The sequence below is a fragment of the Falco punctatus genome, assembly GCF_963210335.1.
Source record: "Falco punctatus genome assembly, chromosome: 3".
Taxonomy (NCBI): domain Eukaryota; kingdom Metazoa; phylum Chordata; class Aves; order Falconiformes; family Falconidae; genus Falco; species Falco punctatus.
In genome coordinates, this window is record NC_137582.1 from 7,922,718 (window position 1) to 7,939,152 (window position 16,435).

Consider the following 16,435-nt stretch of genomic DNA (forward strand, 5'->3'; position numbering starts at 1 on the left):
AGAACAGCTGTTTTTCTTTGGGTACATGCCCAATGTCAGTGTCCACAGTGAAGCCTTTGGGATTATCAGGAGAGTATTACCAGCTGCTGGACTCGACTCTAAAACCACAGGAGTAAGTTCAGTATAAGTGTCTTCAGTGTGCAGTGTAAACCCTCATCACACCAAGGTCAGTGAAGATAAAACTGAAACAATAAAAATTAATCAGAGGATTACTGGCACATGCCAAGGCTGCCCAAGAGTAGGATTTGTTACAGATATCCATAATGCAATCCACTGCAGCAGACCCCACATATAAACTACCAAACTTTAATAAAGTTTTTTTTTTTTATTTTTATGCAATGGCAAAAGATCTACTAAGGAGGCTGTTTTTATTGTAAAAAGAACTTTTTCCATGATTCTGTTAGTCAGTGAATTGGTTATAACAAAAAGTAGGTAAACACTCCCATGGTGTCAAGCTACAAGCAAAAATCATCCATTTTACTAAAAATGGTGGAGGGGAAAGACAAACCCCAATGCTGGAGCTTGCAATTTCCATGCTAGAACAGTGTGAGAGAGACAACCAAAGCTCCTTTGGGTTGGATGGAATAAATAAATAAATAAATAAAGATAATAGTAATGATGAAGACAACAACAAGTAACAATTGAGAACAAACCCGGTAAAGCTACTGTACCATATATTCATTCTGCCAAAGAGACTTCCAATTGTCATAAAAGAGGTGGTCTTTAGGAAACAAAATAGTGAAAAAGAAGGTAGTACCATCTTATTAAGATTCTTCTTCATGTATGGGAACATTATCATTAAAGCTAGATGTGCAAAATCAGCTTCTCTTTGATGACAGCTTATGTCAAGGGCAATCATATTAGGCTGTGTCTGTCTTGAATGTACTGTTCCCTTAACTAAAATAGCACAGTCAAGGTGAGAAAACAAGGTCAAGTTTATTTTTACTTTTGATGTAAAAAATAGTCTATGGCTTCAGGATGCACAGAAATAGGAGGCTATAAACTGAAACTTACTCCCTTTCTGGTGACAAAGAAATGGTTTATGTGTGCACATGTACATATATATGTACACATGTATTTTCAGACTCCATACATCATTAGAGCAGCTAAATGTTTCCGTGCTGTAAGTAGAAAAATGTAAATTTAATATTCTTTTTAAAGCTCTAAATGACTGAAAAGAGGGAAATACAACATAGCTTTGTGAAGGAGGGTGGGTTTGTGCTGCTGTTTTTGCTCTAGACTTCAATCCCAAATAATCAGGTAATTACCCTTTTAAAAAGAGTAGAAGGTACAAGAAGAGTGCACAATGTTTGCATAGAATTTTCGAGGTACAGACACTTCTGTTTATAGTCTGTAGTTATTTCAAAGCTCTCAGGGCATAGATTAAAGTTTCCTGTGCAGCTGAATATTGCCCTTGTCTTTTATGTACTAGTCAGTACCTCAGGTATGCAAAGCTCATAAACTGAGCATGGCACAGGCAAAAATAATAAGTGACATAAATGTAATGGTTTTCAAACAAATTTTATTCATTTTTATTAGTCATTTGCCCTCAGATGTTTTAGAGCATATTTGAGTTACTTTTGTCCTTCCTTTCTCCAAAGCTGTGAGCACTAGGAACTCCTAAAATGAATCCCAGATTTTCTTCTATAATTGCATCACTGGGGGAACTGGAGCTTAAAGTCCATACAACACTGGAATTTCAATAACATTAGGAGCTGACAACTGCGTACTACATAGAAGAAATCTTAATCAAAAAATAGCATCTTGACATGAGAAAACCTGGTTATTATTTTAAATGATTGGCCCATAGGCATACAAGTAGTAAAGATGGAATGGTAGTTCCGTGTCATCTGAATAGAAAACTCTACGTCTTTGCCTTCTCATGCTATATTTTGTTTAGCTTTCTTATATGTACATTTTATGGCATTTTTCATCTTTTCCACTGAAAGTATAAAGTATGTTTTTCTTAATCCTAAATTAAGGATTTCTCTGTAGAGGCAGTTCTGCATGTAGCTGGTCAGAAAGGCCGCTGCTTGCAGAATGTCATCACACACCAGTACTGGTAGTGACTGTACTTGGTGATCAAGCATCAGTATATTTAAAGACCTGACAGAGAACTGAAGGTTGTATGAGCTGCTGTGATGCAGATGGAGCATTTAATGTTTACAAAGTCTTCCACTAAAATGTCTGGAGGACTGAGAAGTTTCATAACATATAAAGAAATCTTTTTGATGGTGATACACACCTGTATAATGCATGATCAACCTATACACATCTAGTTAGTGAGAGCTGGAGATGGTAAGCTTCTGTATGGAGATGACCACGTGTTTCTGCATGAAGAATGTAGTTGTCACCTATCTATACTGAAGCAGTATGTTCTGAAGTAAATCCCATCAGACATCCAGTAAAGCACCCTTATTAATCTAAAATTCCAAGATCACTTGGCTGGCCCAGGCCTGCAGTGCAGTCTGAGTCTCCCCTCAGTCATTGTTTTGTAGCTCAGAAAACTTAATGATGGAGAGATCTCATCAAAGAAAAAAACTTCTTGCAACTGGAAATGGAAATCTGTGAGTACTGTTCTTGCCAAAACAACAGCAGGTGATGTTGCCTAAGTCATCAAATCACAACTTGCCCAAACCCCTTTGTGAGCTAGTGTGTGTCGTGACGCCCTGCATCACTGGTTGAGGTACGGTAGTTGGATAATTGCTTGAAAATGACACATGCCATCTCCAGAAAACATGTCTCACTGTACAGAAATAGATGTGAGGGTCTGGCATGAGCCACAGTGTCTCAAAGTGCAGCTGTCTCAGATCTAGTCTCTGTTGGTAAGGGCTTCCATGGTATACATACAACGGGAAAGATGAACAAATCCAGATTAAAATGCTTCCTTGACAAACCTTTTCTTTTGACAATCCAGCTGTTATTTTACTGTGAGGCTGCCTTACTCAGTTTTTGCGAATGGGCTTTTTAATTTGTTTACATGCTGAGAAAAATCTTTTAAGGCCATCATGATGAAAAATACACACTACTTTGCTTACTGAAGGATTTTAGTACTGAATGGTCTTTGTAGCAAGAAGATTCAGAGCAGATTTGCATAGCAGGTAGCATTCCACCTATTTATTTTAGTCTGATGCAGAGCGATCTTGATGGTCAGTGGGATTAAAGCTATGTAATCACTGCTATCACATAATGCATTAATAAATTGACACCTTGACCTTGCAACTTAGCTAACTTGTTAGTAATATTATCTATGAGACTAATCTGAATTATCTAAGAATATATTTCCTCTTTTGTCCAAACTGTCAGGGGCCCCAAAAGCACACCCTTTTAAAAGCTTTAGCATTGTATCTTGCTGTAAGATGCAGATGTAGGATTGCTGTAAACAATTTATTCTTCCCTCTGAATGAATATAAATCTGAAATATCATTTAAAGTCTTCAGAAATTACTTGGTGCCCTCCCTCACTGCATGCACCCTAGCATCTTCATATTCTAATCATCCCTACCAACAGTCTTAGGATAAGGTTATGTAAATTACACCTAACCTCCTTAATTGCCTTTGGGAAAAAAAATGCAGAAATAAACTTGGTGGTATAACAGCAAGATATATTGCTGGTTACAAAAATATACTAAAGTGATTAAATATCAAGTTAACAGGAAAAAATAGTGAGAAAAAGAAAGCCCTGTTTCAACTAGGTTTATGTAAATTAATCTGTAAGGCAAAGTTATTTAAATAGAGCTACTTTGAGGAAGAATATTCTATTACTGATTTTCACACTTGAAATCCTGTTAAGAGCAAAAAAGCAGTACATGTTGTACATGAAACTAGGATTTTATTGTTAGACTAATCAAAATGTAACATGAAGTTACTACTTGTCCAGTTAACTGATACAACATTTACTAATAGTACAGTTAAGATTAATATGCATAAACTTTCTAGGGTATGTCTTTTTTTTTTTTTTTTAGCACTATGCTTCCTCTTCCAATATCCTTTTGGGTCCTGAGGTAAAAAGTATTAGCCTTCCTCAAACAGAAAAGGCAAGAGATTATGATAAGACACTACTATCACCAGCCCCAAATTCTCCATCAGCTAGTACATAATGCTAACAATGAAAGAGGTAGAAATGTGTATCTTCCTTGATCTTGAGAGCAACTTAAGGTTATTGTTTTGGTTTTTTTTTTTTAATGTTTTGTTACTGGTCTGCTTTCTTTTCATTGGTTCCCAGCTGGAGCTTGAAAGTCACAGAGTAGCCTCCTTAAACCCCAATTAACACAAAAGATGTAAGGGTCCTGAGTGCCTTTATTGATCTGAATTACCCTGACTAGCCTCACCTGGAACAGACCCTCACACACATATCCTTTCTCTGTCGTTCCAGGAGCTCTATTTAAGATCATGCCTGGAGACCTATTTCTTTTCTAAGCTGTGTTGTAGGTGATCTATTTTCAGTCTTGCTTTTAGCTCCAGCTTAGACCTTGACCTATGCTGTTGCTGTGTCTCTAAGCCCTGACTCTGGCTATTTCCTGTTGCGCTGAACTTGATGCCTTGGACAAAACCCGGACCTGACTCCTGACCTTGACACATGTGGCACTTATCAGCACATGGTTCTGCCTGCCCTGCCCAGGTCCTGTGCAACTGTGCTCTGCTGCAAGTTTGGTACCCGCAACAGGGTCCTCCCTCAGGGAGTAGCGCTGCTGAGGCCACCGCAGACCCAGGTAAGATGTGAAGATCCTGTGCTGTCATGTTAATGTAAAGCTTGCAGCCTTTTAGTAGAAATAAGTAAAATAAAATTTTTTTGGGGCTATGTAGCCTGATAAGGCAGTGAAGTTTGTTAACAACTGAGAAGCCTGTGTGGGATGTTGTAGAAAAGCTGTAACTGAGACTGGATTTGGTTTGTGCTGCTATGGTCTTTCCAGAGCTTTCTGGTGGGCAGATAAGATAGCATGGTATGTTTTAACTATGCCTGGTGACAAAAGTGGTCTACGCTACTATTTATTGTGTTTCTAACCAAAGTGTTTGCTGACGAGAAGTTACAGGCTGTGGGAATCGAGGGTTTGTAATAGCATCTGTCCACTGGTTCTTGCCTTAAAATATGTCTGGAAGCTCTTAAGAGAATTGCTGGTTTTCACATACTGTTTCTGCAGGACACTGCAAAATAGGGTATAGTCCTAAGGCTAGTAATTTTTTTGGTGGCACAGATAATTACTACTGCTGGTTACTTTTCTTCTTTGGGATATGTACTGGAATGAAGTCTACTAGGTATGTCTTGGTGATAATACATGGTATTTCAGCATTAAAAAATTTCACGGAAAAAACAACAGAGAAACACTCCGCAGGCTGTATAAGTTCTTGGCTTGTGAAGTAGAGAAATTTGATTTAATGAAATATTTTGCATGTTTTTTGATTGCCGCTTGAATGTAGTTGCTGAGGCATTTCTTCAAAAACAAAACATCAGAGTTGTCCCAGAAATGGCACGGTGGTGGTCAGACAGCAGAATATTTCATCAAAGATATATGAAAATCTGTTATAAAGATACCGTATGTACAAAACAGTCTTATGTACTTGAAAAGAGACAGGAGGAAAGCACAATAACTCGTGCTAATGTAAAACTGATATGAGGACTACTATATCAGTAACTTTAAGAAAGTAAGTGGCTCAAGTAACTCTTTGGATGGGAGCTTTAATAAGTCTGAAATTTAATTCCCCTTTAACTTTAGCAGCTGGCCCTGAAGTTGCCTTAACCTTTAAGGTTTTCAGCTTTATCATCTGTACTAATTAGATGAATACAAATTTTATTTATCCTTCATGGTCTGTCTGAGACATTCTTTTGATTCTCATTTCTGGATGCTTACAGGTTGGCTTTTGGTTGGTTGGGGTTTTGGGGTTTTTTGGTTGTTTTGTTGTTGTGGTATTTTAGGGTTTTTTTTTTGGGGGGGGAGGGGGGATGGACACTATGATAACACAACAAAAAATTCCAAACATGGTAATTTTACAGTAATTTCCAGCAACTTCATGAAGAGATGCAAAGAAACTAACATAACTAAATTATTTAAACAGTTCTTCTGGTTTTGCATGTATATTTACCTCAACCAATGTTATGCAGAAATTGACAGTGTTAAGCTTTACCAGGACTCTGTAGGTAATTGTCAGTGAAAGGAAATTCATTTAACTGGGGAATCATGACAGACTAGAAGCATATGCAAAAATAGATATGAAATAACTGAGCATCTCTAATAATATTTTTCTAACATTGGAACTTATGTGAAGTAAAGTTAAAGATGGTGGTAATGATCAACTCTTTTAAAGCAGAGCAGTTGTTAGCTTGAGCAAACGGAATTCCAAAATCAAAAGCAAATTTTCTGTATTAAAGATTCAACTGAGTATGAAACTGTCTTGTAGAGTCGATAGTGGTTTTACAAATTTTGAAGCATCTTCCATTTGTAAAACTAAAATTGAAAGTGGTTGTTCTCTCATTGTACGTTTTTAAATTTTTTAGTGATGCAGTAACATGGAGATACTGGCTCTGAAGAGAGCTATAAATAGTCATTCACTTCGCAGGAAGAACATCTTTACATATTGCTTTTTAAAAGTCTGTCTTCCATTGTACTTCACAAGCACAGGTAAAAGAAAATAAATCTGAAGAGAAACAGACACTAGAACTATAATCATGATAAGGATGCTGTCAAGTGTAGAAACCCAAGGGAAGTGTGTTGCTCTATACTGATGCAGAGTCTTTGATCAACTGAATAACTACTTGGTTTCAAGATTATAGTGACTATCTTGTATGCATTGGTTTTGGAATATATTTAATGAGGAAGTGCAACTATACCTTTAATATAATTACTAGTATGCTGATCATAAATTGGTATTAGTCTTGAACTAGAATTTTGATGTCATTCAAAATGATTTCCTAATACTTTCTTCTTGCCAGTATTCAGGTCCAAGATTTTAATTCCCTCACTTTTATATTGCTACCTGGAAAGTTTCGGGTTATGACAGTATCCTTTGATGTTTATAAAACACATTGGATTCTCTGCTCTAATTTATCTCTATTTCATAGTATTTAGGACCAGTGGTGATTAAGTGTTCAAATCATTGAAGCTGAACTGGTTAGTAATACGCCTCCTTAAATTGTACCCTAGCATCTCCCTATAATATTTTACAAGCTTAGTAAACAGTCATCTTTATGCATTGTTATAGCAATTTCATGCTGGTGGGGGTAGGGCATATTTGACAGCGAAAGCAAGCAATGTGCTGATCAGACAAGGGAGACTTGCTGTGGGTAAATACACTACTTGCTGCAAGACACCAATATAATTACTTGTGTTACCTTATTACAGCCTTACTGCTGTGCAAGTCCACTGTTCTCTTCTAAATATATCGCTTCTCTTGGAGCATACAATGAAGGTCATGATCTTGATCTATTTGCCCTGCTTTTCCAAGAACACCATCAAGTCTCTTTAAAAACACCAAGATACACCACATTTAGACTCCATTACTGTCATCTACGTGCCAAACCTCCCAAGCACCAAATGCTGGTTGTTGGTGCCATTTCAACTGCAAGATCATTGGCAAACGCTAGAGATGGTCTTGCTCTGTTGTTGCTGGCCTCTCAGCCTTTGGGCTAAATTTTTCAAGCTTTCTTATTGCTGTTTTTACCCAGTTATATTACAGTATACTTCTCGGTATTCTGTCCAGGCAGGCTTTTTTTTTTAAATTAAAATTTCCCCTCCATGTTTTCAAAAGGAGTTAAGGGAACAGTGAAGAGCTGATATAGGGCATATATCCTGAATGCCAGAAGTAGCAAAAGTGAGGTGCAGTATGAAGGTGAAACTATATGAAGTAACTAACAAATACTACAACCAGAGAATCTAGGTAATATACTACTCGTACTACCTACTTCACTCAGGTAGTATAGATACCTGTAAGTCAGTAGAAATAATAGGACAATTAGTAGTAGAAGGCTTCTGAAAGCTAGCACTTGTGCAGACTGTGAAAGCTCAGAACAGTGCTGAAGAAAGCTTGGGCTTCTGTTCAAGGCAACAGCAAGCAGGTGGTTAAACTCATGCCAGGAAACCTTTAAGCCTCATATCCAGTTATCAGCAATAACCAGTTAGGACAGAGGCAGGAATTAATCCTGCAATAAGCAGTTATGGAACAACTTTCCCTCAGGAAGCTTCTCTCCTGAACCCTGATATGTGGTTTATCTACCATCTTTAAATTGTTCCCTGCTGAACAGGGAATTGCAGCAGACGTTTGTTTTAAACACAGCAGTGTAGCTATGTGATAGCGTACCACGACACAAGCAGAAGTGAAATATCTGCATGTACGAGCAATTGGCAATCATTTCCACTTTACTGAAATGGTGAATGCATTACTCTTTATAGCTAAAACTTAGTGATTTAAGACACCCCTCCCCCCCATAAGTCTTGAACAAATCCATACTATATTAATAAGTGTAGACCACCGTGCCCTAACTGCCCCTGGGGAGTTGCTACTGTGACTCTGTACTTTGCTTGGAAGTGGATGAGGAACGCCATGGCAAGAAGCATAGAAAGGAAGAAATTGTTCGCAAGGATATTATGGTGCATGTCACCAGAGGTGGTTATGTGACAGGTGAGGTAAGCATTGCAGATACATTGAAGCATTTAACTGTACCTGATTAGTATAGCTCGCTGCTTGAAAACCCGAGACAATAAGCTGAAAGAAAATAATATCTGAGAATTATCTGGGGTGAAAACTTGAACTCTAGACTGACTTTTAAGGCAAGAAAAGATGCTGTATAGAAATAAAAACATGTATTTCATTGGTATCTGGTGGCTTTCCTTCAGGTATTGGAATATTGATTGCCTGTCTCGCCCTGTGTGCTTTGCTGAAGATTTAATGTCAACAAATATGCAGGATCCCATCTTTTTCTCAGAAAATGAGCATGTTGTTGTCTTTGAAGATATCTTTTTGTTGGTTATAAACAGCTCGCTTTCCCAGTTTACAAGCCAGGGGATCTAGGTCATCTGATGCTCAGAACAATAGTATTTTGAATGACTTGGAGGCTTAGCTGCTTTTCTGTGCCAGAAACCAGGTAGAAGGTCCTGCCCTGGTTTAGAATGGGGCAGATAATAGGCATAACGTTGTGCCTAGCTGGCTAAAGAATAATGTGGCTTTACAAATGCCTTGGTAGAGACGCCAGGTATTGGTATTTTCTTTCAGGAAAACACAAAGATAAGCTTGAGCTCTGTTTGAGAACTTAATGAGATTACTAGGATTTTCTGCCTCTGAAGTACTCAAACTACAGAGTGAAAGGCAATTTAAATGTAAATGTGATACACATACTATGGTGATCAGAATATAGATCCTTCATAGGTGTCACCTAAGAATACCATAGAAATGTAGTTTCTTGAATGATAAATAATTCAAATATTAAATGGGACCTTACTATCAGTGTGTCTGAAATTGGGTGTCAGATCTGTGAACCATTGTTAACTATTTGAAAATACTGCCAAAGAAAAGTTTACCTATTCAATTTGGTATAATTAGTAAATTCTGGTGAGCTCCGATTCCTGCCTGTACTTTAAGATTTGTTCAGTGACAGCTGGTAAATCATGCATTTTCATGCATCTTGTGAACAGAGTTCTTTAGTACTGACCAAGCCTGATGATCATTATGTAGCTATCTGCAAAGGGCTGCCCCCTTAGCCGTTGTTTCTTGAACATCTGCAAACAGTCCCTCTCCAGATGATACTGTTGTTACTGCTTGACATCACAGCTAGGCTGGACCTAGATCACTAGAGCCAACATCAGCTTTGGGATGGCAGGAAGCTGATGAACCATTGGGGAGTTACTGCTTTAGTTTTTTAAACAAGGAGAAGGACTCCCTTCCCATTACGTTCTGATCTATGTTTGCCTAGCCTACCAAGCGATGAACCTGTATCTTTTTCACCCGTTGCTTTCTATGCCTTTTGTGAAAGGGTCCTTCAGAAATAAGTAACAACTGTAACTGCTCGTATCTTTTTTTGTGCACTTCATTGCATGTCCTTCTAACAGGAACCCTTCCAGAAGCATTCTTCCTCTATAACATTAATGCTTTTTCTCTTACATGCTTGTGTTCCCAGAATGTTTTATGTATGGTAATTCTCATAACAAAGATGCATGATGAGAACAGGTCACACCTGAAAACATTGTGACAGTTCTAATTATATTGCTGAAAATATTATTGGGTATACACTGTTCATTTAAAACATATTTACCTCAGGTATATGCAGTTATGTAATTACTATACACATCATTGAAAGCACTTAAAGAATGACACTTTACCAGTTAAATATCAGGGAAGTCCAAACTCGAGCACCTTAACATTACAGATTTTTTTCAAATAGCATGTTAATGGTGATGGAAGACAGTCTGAGGTGACAGACCCATTTGAGGCTACAACCTAATTAGTGAGGTCCTGGTTTAAACCACAGAACCTAATGATTTGATAAAGATGTCTTGTGAAGAACTGATCTCTGTCTTTCATGAAACTCTACAAATAGTTCTCATTAAGTGCTGGTAACATACCTGAAGTTAAACACTGGGATTCCTGGACTGCAATCGGATCACCCACTACAAAAAAGAATTTTTGCTGAACACAGAAGCTGTTGGATTACTTGAAACAGGAGCAGGGGGAATGATGGTTAGTTACATCCTTACACATCAAAATTGTACACAGTACTTTTCAGAACAAAATTGTTTAGAACACTAGTTGGTGATAATTATGGGTGAATCACCACTGTTACAATGCTATTGATTTTATCATTGATCCTCTTTTTATGGTCTGTATTGAGATTACTAATTTTTTTTTGTTCTGTTTTGCTGGTTTCTGAGATGAATGATTGAATGGTAGTACAGGATTCTCTACTGCTTTCTACTGTGCGTTTATTTTTCTCTAGTTCAGAAGCAAAATAGAGACTTCTATATTATATATTCTTATATATATATAAGCAAAAAATAGACTTCTTACCAAAAGCATAAACTCAGAATTATTCTGGGACGCAGTAAAAAAAACTTCTGCACATATACAAAAGGAACACAGGTTTCGTAAAAACTAAATGAGCCTTTATCGTATATTTCAGTTTTCTGTCTATTTTTGTAAAAAAAATAAACACTACCAAGTGAATGGGAGGGAAACTGTCAATACTTCGCTTCCTACAGTATAGTCAATTGGATGAAAAGGAGAAATACTGGTTCAAAATGTCTTCTTTTTTTTTTTTTTTTTTTTTTTTTAATTTGTAAGGCCTGAAATTGAATTTACTTCTCTTCAGGGAAGTTCCGTACTCCTCCTTTGAACCAACGAGACCTCACTTGGTTCTCCCTGCCCTGGCAGGGAAGTTCCATACTCCTCCTTTGAACCAATGAGACCTCACTTGATTCTCCCTGCCCTGGAGAATGACTTAACCAATAAGGTGAAAGAATTCTATTGCTGGCTCAAAATAAAGAAATATATATACAAAGTAGAGAAGCCTTAAAGTTCCTACTCTGCCATATGCCGCAAAAGTGACCCAGAACCATGGATACCCCTGCTGGATGAGAAGCCCCTTGTCATATACTTGAGGTGAACAGAAAAGAGCATACAAACCTTCCTCTTTCAGAGCTGGAGTGTCTTTACAAAGAGTTGTATGTCCAGAGGTGCTGATGGGTCTATTGTGGATTGTCCATGACAATTTAATACTCCTTTCTTTTATAAAATTCCCCCTGCTTTTACTGAAACTTTATTATGCTTCTTTTAAGTGGGTTCAAATACTGTGCTCACAATCATGATCGTTTTATTTAAAGAGATAAGAAACAAGCTTGAAGTGTTTTTGTCTTTTTTTTTTTGGCCACTAAACAAACAAAAAAACCCACCACTATCAAAACCTTAGTTTTGAATATGATACTGTTACACCAACTACTCTGTTTTAACTCATCCTCTGACAAATGCAGATTTTTTACCCTAAGACATTTTAGATACATTTTTCAACTGAAAGACAAATTCGTACTGTACAGTATCAAATATTTTCTGTGTGAAATGTATAAGGTGCAGTCCTGGAACATAATATGTTGTGTTCACTGTTCTATACCTTTCCAAATCTCAGCCTTCTCACTGAGGCTTGGCTTCAGGAAGTTCTTATGCTGAAGATGCTTCCCTTCTCCTGTGTCTTTTTCATTTTGCTCTTCTTGGTATGTTGGTATTTGTCAACCAGCAGGGATGGCTTAATTGGGAAGAAGGTAGATAAAAGGCATTAACCGTCCTAATGGTGTTGTCTGATGTGATACACAGGTCTTATGTTAAATGATCTGCTCCTGTTGGGCAGCTGTATAGCTTCCTCTTTACTAAACTCATGTTGGGGCTGACCACATAGCTAATGCGTAACAGCACTGGCAAATGCAACAACTGCTCTGAGAGCAGAAGACAAATAAAGGGGGCTTTTAGCAGTTTGACCTGTCAGCTTTTGCCATGATACCTGTGGCAAGAGGTATTGTCTATCTTCAGAGTAAACTGAATGAATTTTCAATTGGGACTGTATTGTTTTATACCGGGGGCATGGTATGTGAGCACACAATTGGTCTGTGATGCTATTACTGCACAGTGCAAATAGTTAAGGCGTTGGCAGTGTGTGCAGGATTGTCTTTGTTGCAGAACTTCACTCTGCATTGCCTGTAGAGGTAAGCTGGCTAACGGCAACTAAGACAGTATATCTTCATGGCATTACACCGTGCAGTGCAGGAAAACTGAGGTATGGGGAGCAATATAGCTGCATAGTGCTGTCTTTGCCTGGGATATTTCCATCTGAGATTTAGCCCCATCAAAATATTACATAGATAAAGCTGTATTCTGGAATTTGAGCTAACTGGAAAACCCTTTGAAAAAATCTTAATAAATTGTACAATACAGACATCTTAGGTAATCTGTATATACCAGGAGATTATGAGGCTGTGATATCTGGATTATTTGTCCTTGAAGTCAAGAAAGATCACTCATCCATAAGAATCTAACCAAGCTTGTTTAAAAACACAGCATCCCACGTCAAAGCACTCATATTTTGTTTGCCAGTTTAGAGCACAGTTAATTATCTATGCACTTAAGTATGTTCTTATAACAAAAGGCCCACAACTGTTGACTTAGTTCACTGAACAGCATATGTTTTAAAGGAAAATAAATAACATTCTGTTTATTTCATATGCTTAGATTTTTAAAGGAAAGTCTAAATACATTCTTTGGGAATAGTATTTCCTATTGCTCTTTGGTACTTTTGCAATATTAAGGAGTTTGTTACTTGAGGTACTAGGTCTGGATGTGTAATTTGTGTTTAAATTTGTACTTTGTTTTCCCTTTGCTTTGATTTGTATCAGAAAGGCTCAGAAACTCTAGGAAGCTACATGCAAAATATATATTGAGGCAAATGCCAAATTGTTTAAGGAATAATTTTTAAAAAATACAAAATGCACTCATGAATCTTTTCCAAAGACCTCAGATTGAGAAGAGCTGACAAAGAATGCGTAAAGCTAATTGTTGAATGTATAAAACCAACACTTTAGAGGGTGATACCACAGCAAAGGAGTGGTGGGGTTTTTTTTTGCATTGCTTCTCATCGAGGGGCTTGGGGACTTTGCATGTAGATATCCCTGTTTTATTCTGTCAGGGAATCTGTTAAATTCTTTGGTAGAAAGGATTATGAAACATGTAGAGAAAAGAAACAAGAAGAAATTTTGATGACCAGATGGTGTTTGTCAGAGTTCTAAACTAACCCCAATGAAATTGCTTACTATAATTCATAGTACAGCTATTGCTATCTCAAAGCTGCAGTGGTATTAGAGGCCAGAAAGTAGCTGATGTGGCACCAGTGGTTTTAAAAGTTTGAGGTGATCTAGTGATTATGCTATCTGTGCAGCGCTAATAATGGAAACTTTTCAAAACAATAAATTAGTAAACACAGATGAACAAATATACCACAGTCAATATGACTTCATAAGGATAAACATCCTGCCTCATGGGTACAAAAATGATGAAGAAAATAAAGGAAAGGAGATAATGGATATCCCTTTATCCTTGAAGTCTGACCCACAAATTCCTGAAAACTACAGAGTACTCTGGGGAATTATCATTAAATGTGTGCTGTTCTTCGTGTCCCCTAGCCACCCTCATTGGACATGGCAAGAGGGGAAAGGCTGAACTATACAAATGTTTCATCAGATTTTAGTCATGTTTGTTGTGGTGAAATCCTTTGATGTGAAAGGGCCCTGTGTTGAGCTGGACTTCTTAATTTGGTCGGAACAGATGTCTGTTACTAGTTAGTGTTCTGGCTTCTTGTCTGTGCTGTAGCCCATGCAGCAGATGAATGTTTTCTAGAATGAGAAACAAGTTATAGTTATACAGATGGCAAACAGGATAAACGCAGTGGCAGTTAGTGTCATACGTTGATCTGAATTTAATATGCCGGTGAAGTCTGATTACTGAGATAGTACCAAACATGATAGGTCAGAAATCATAACTTCTCTGTGGGCGTTGAGGAATCATTTGTCTGTGATTTAAACTCTGTACATCAAAGTAAACTGACTGATTGTACATTAATAATAACTAATGATCTTTCATCCACAAAACTGAAGAGCTATACAAACATTGCTATGAAAATAGATTACAGAGATGGGCAAATAGTTTGATACTCCTTGTTAAAAATAAGCTACTGTGCAAGGTATTTTGTATGGGGAATCTAACCAGTAATGGCAGCTACGCAACTACTGGTTTTACACAAATAGGTCTGCAGATACATGTAGACAATATAGTAAACATTTACCATTACTTGTAAAATATAAATCTTAGCTCCTGAACTGCATTATAACGGACTTATTTGGAAAGTTTTATCTGATATAAGCCTATACCTTTATCTTTCAAATCTAATCAGCTGAATTCTAAGGAAATTTCCTAAAAGGTAACTTTTTTTGACCCTGTTGTCAGGGAAAGGGGACTATCCTGATAGCAATATTTCTATGCATTCCAGCTCTAGTAAGACTTGCTTGTACCTGTCCTTTACATTGCCTGTGTGTAAAATTGGCATTTGAAGCTGTCTGTGTTAGTCCACTACCAAACTGTGTGACATTATAGCTGGCAGTGTGGCAAAATAATGCAAATATGCAGCTGGGATAATGGGACTCCATCTAGAACTGCAGCTTCATCTTTGTGCTTAAGAACTCCTAACGTGAGTATTGGTAAGATACTTTGGATTTGTATTTAAAATACTTTGTATTTGTTCAGTTTCTTATACTTTATATTTCAAACTGATTTAATTGGATAGTCTATCCAGAATGACAGTGAACGGCAACTGTGACTTAGTTATTCTTGGAATTTGAGAACAAGGGATTTTTACACCAACATAAATCTTGCATCAAGGCAGAATCGTCAAACTTGTGGTTATGGCTGTTCAACTGTTCTTTACAGCACCAGGCAATAGGATATAAGGCAGCTAATGCACTGGAAATAAAAGCTAATTCACATAGGCTAACTCAAAGCAGCAAGGCCAATTTCTTCTTTGGATTAATGGTATATCTCAAAAACAGGCTCAAGTGCCATACAATTCAATACTTCTTGACTGTTATGCTACTAATTGTACTGGTTACTCATCAGTTCCCAAAAGCTGTGTCAGAAGGACTCTGCTATAGCGTACTGATGTCCGTAAGTTTTATGACCTTACTCTCTGCTATTGTGGCATTTATTTTGCTAGCTTGTACCTACTTTATCAAGTAGCCCCAATCACTTTGGATTACTGATCTGTCCTCTTCATTAGATTAATTTCCTGAGTTCTTGTGTACTTCATAAACGTTACCAGGAACTAATTTGTATTTCCTTTCTGTCAAGTAATAGTGGGTTTAGAACTGTTCTGTGAAATCTTGCTAGAAACACACCCTCTTTGATTATTATTCCTTGTCACAGGAAGCTCAAGGAAATATTTATCAGCTTTTTAATCTACTTACAGTGTGCCACTTTTTTTGCATGCATCCTTTTAATTGAAATATTACACAACAATAAGTTGATAAGCAAGGCACTAAATAAATAACAGGAAAGAGGTCCTGTTGAACTAGCCAGGAATATCTTAACCAAAAGTAATGCTGTGGCTTTCTCCTTTTGACTGGCAGTAGTTATACTTTAATCCTTTATCTCTTATTCTTTATAAATAGTCTTGGACCAACCATTCAGTATTTCACTCAAGATCAATATCAGGCTGACAAGCTGTTACTATGCAGATTTCCTCATTTACCTTTAAATACGTAGGCAAAATTTTAGCTCTCTTCCATTGAGTTGGAAACTTCATTACTGCCCTATTGAACCTCAGCATTTCTGCTCTAGCTTCCATCTGGAAGCAGACTGTTTGGGTGCAAGCAGTCTGGGAGCAATTTCACAACATCTGAATTGCAGTTGTATATCCATCCTGT

At 37.3% G+C, this 16,435-nt stretch overlaps 1 long non-coding RNA gene across 1 annotated transcript; it reads right to left on the reverse strand.

The window, feature by feature from the left end:
- Positions 1-3,909: 3,909 nt before the first annotated feature.
- LOC308059861 lies at positions 3,910-15,442 on the reverse strand. The gene is made up of 2 exons (XR_013926469.1): positions 11,390-15,442; positions 3,910-11,327 (listed from the first exon to the last, which is right to left on the reverse strand). It is a non-coding gene; the product is annotated as an uncharacterized lncRNA (long non-coding RNA).
- Between the last annotated feature and the right edge of the window lie 993 nt (positions 15,443-16,435).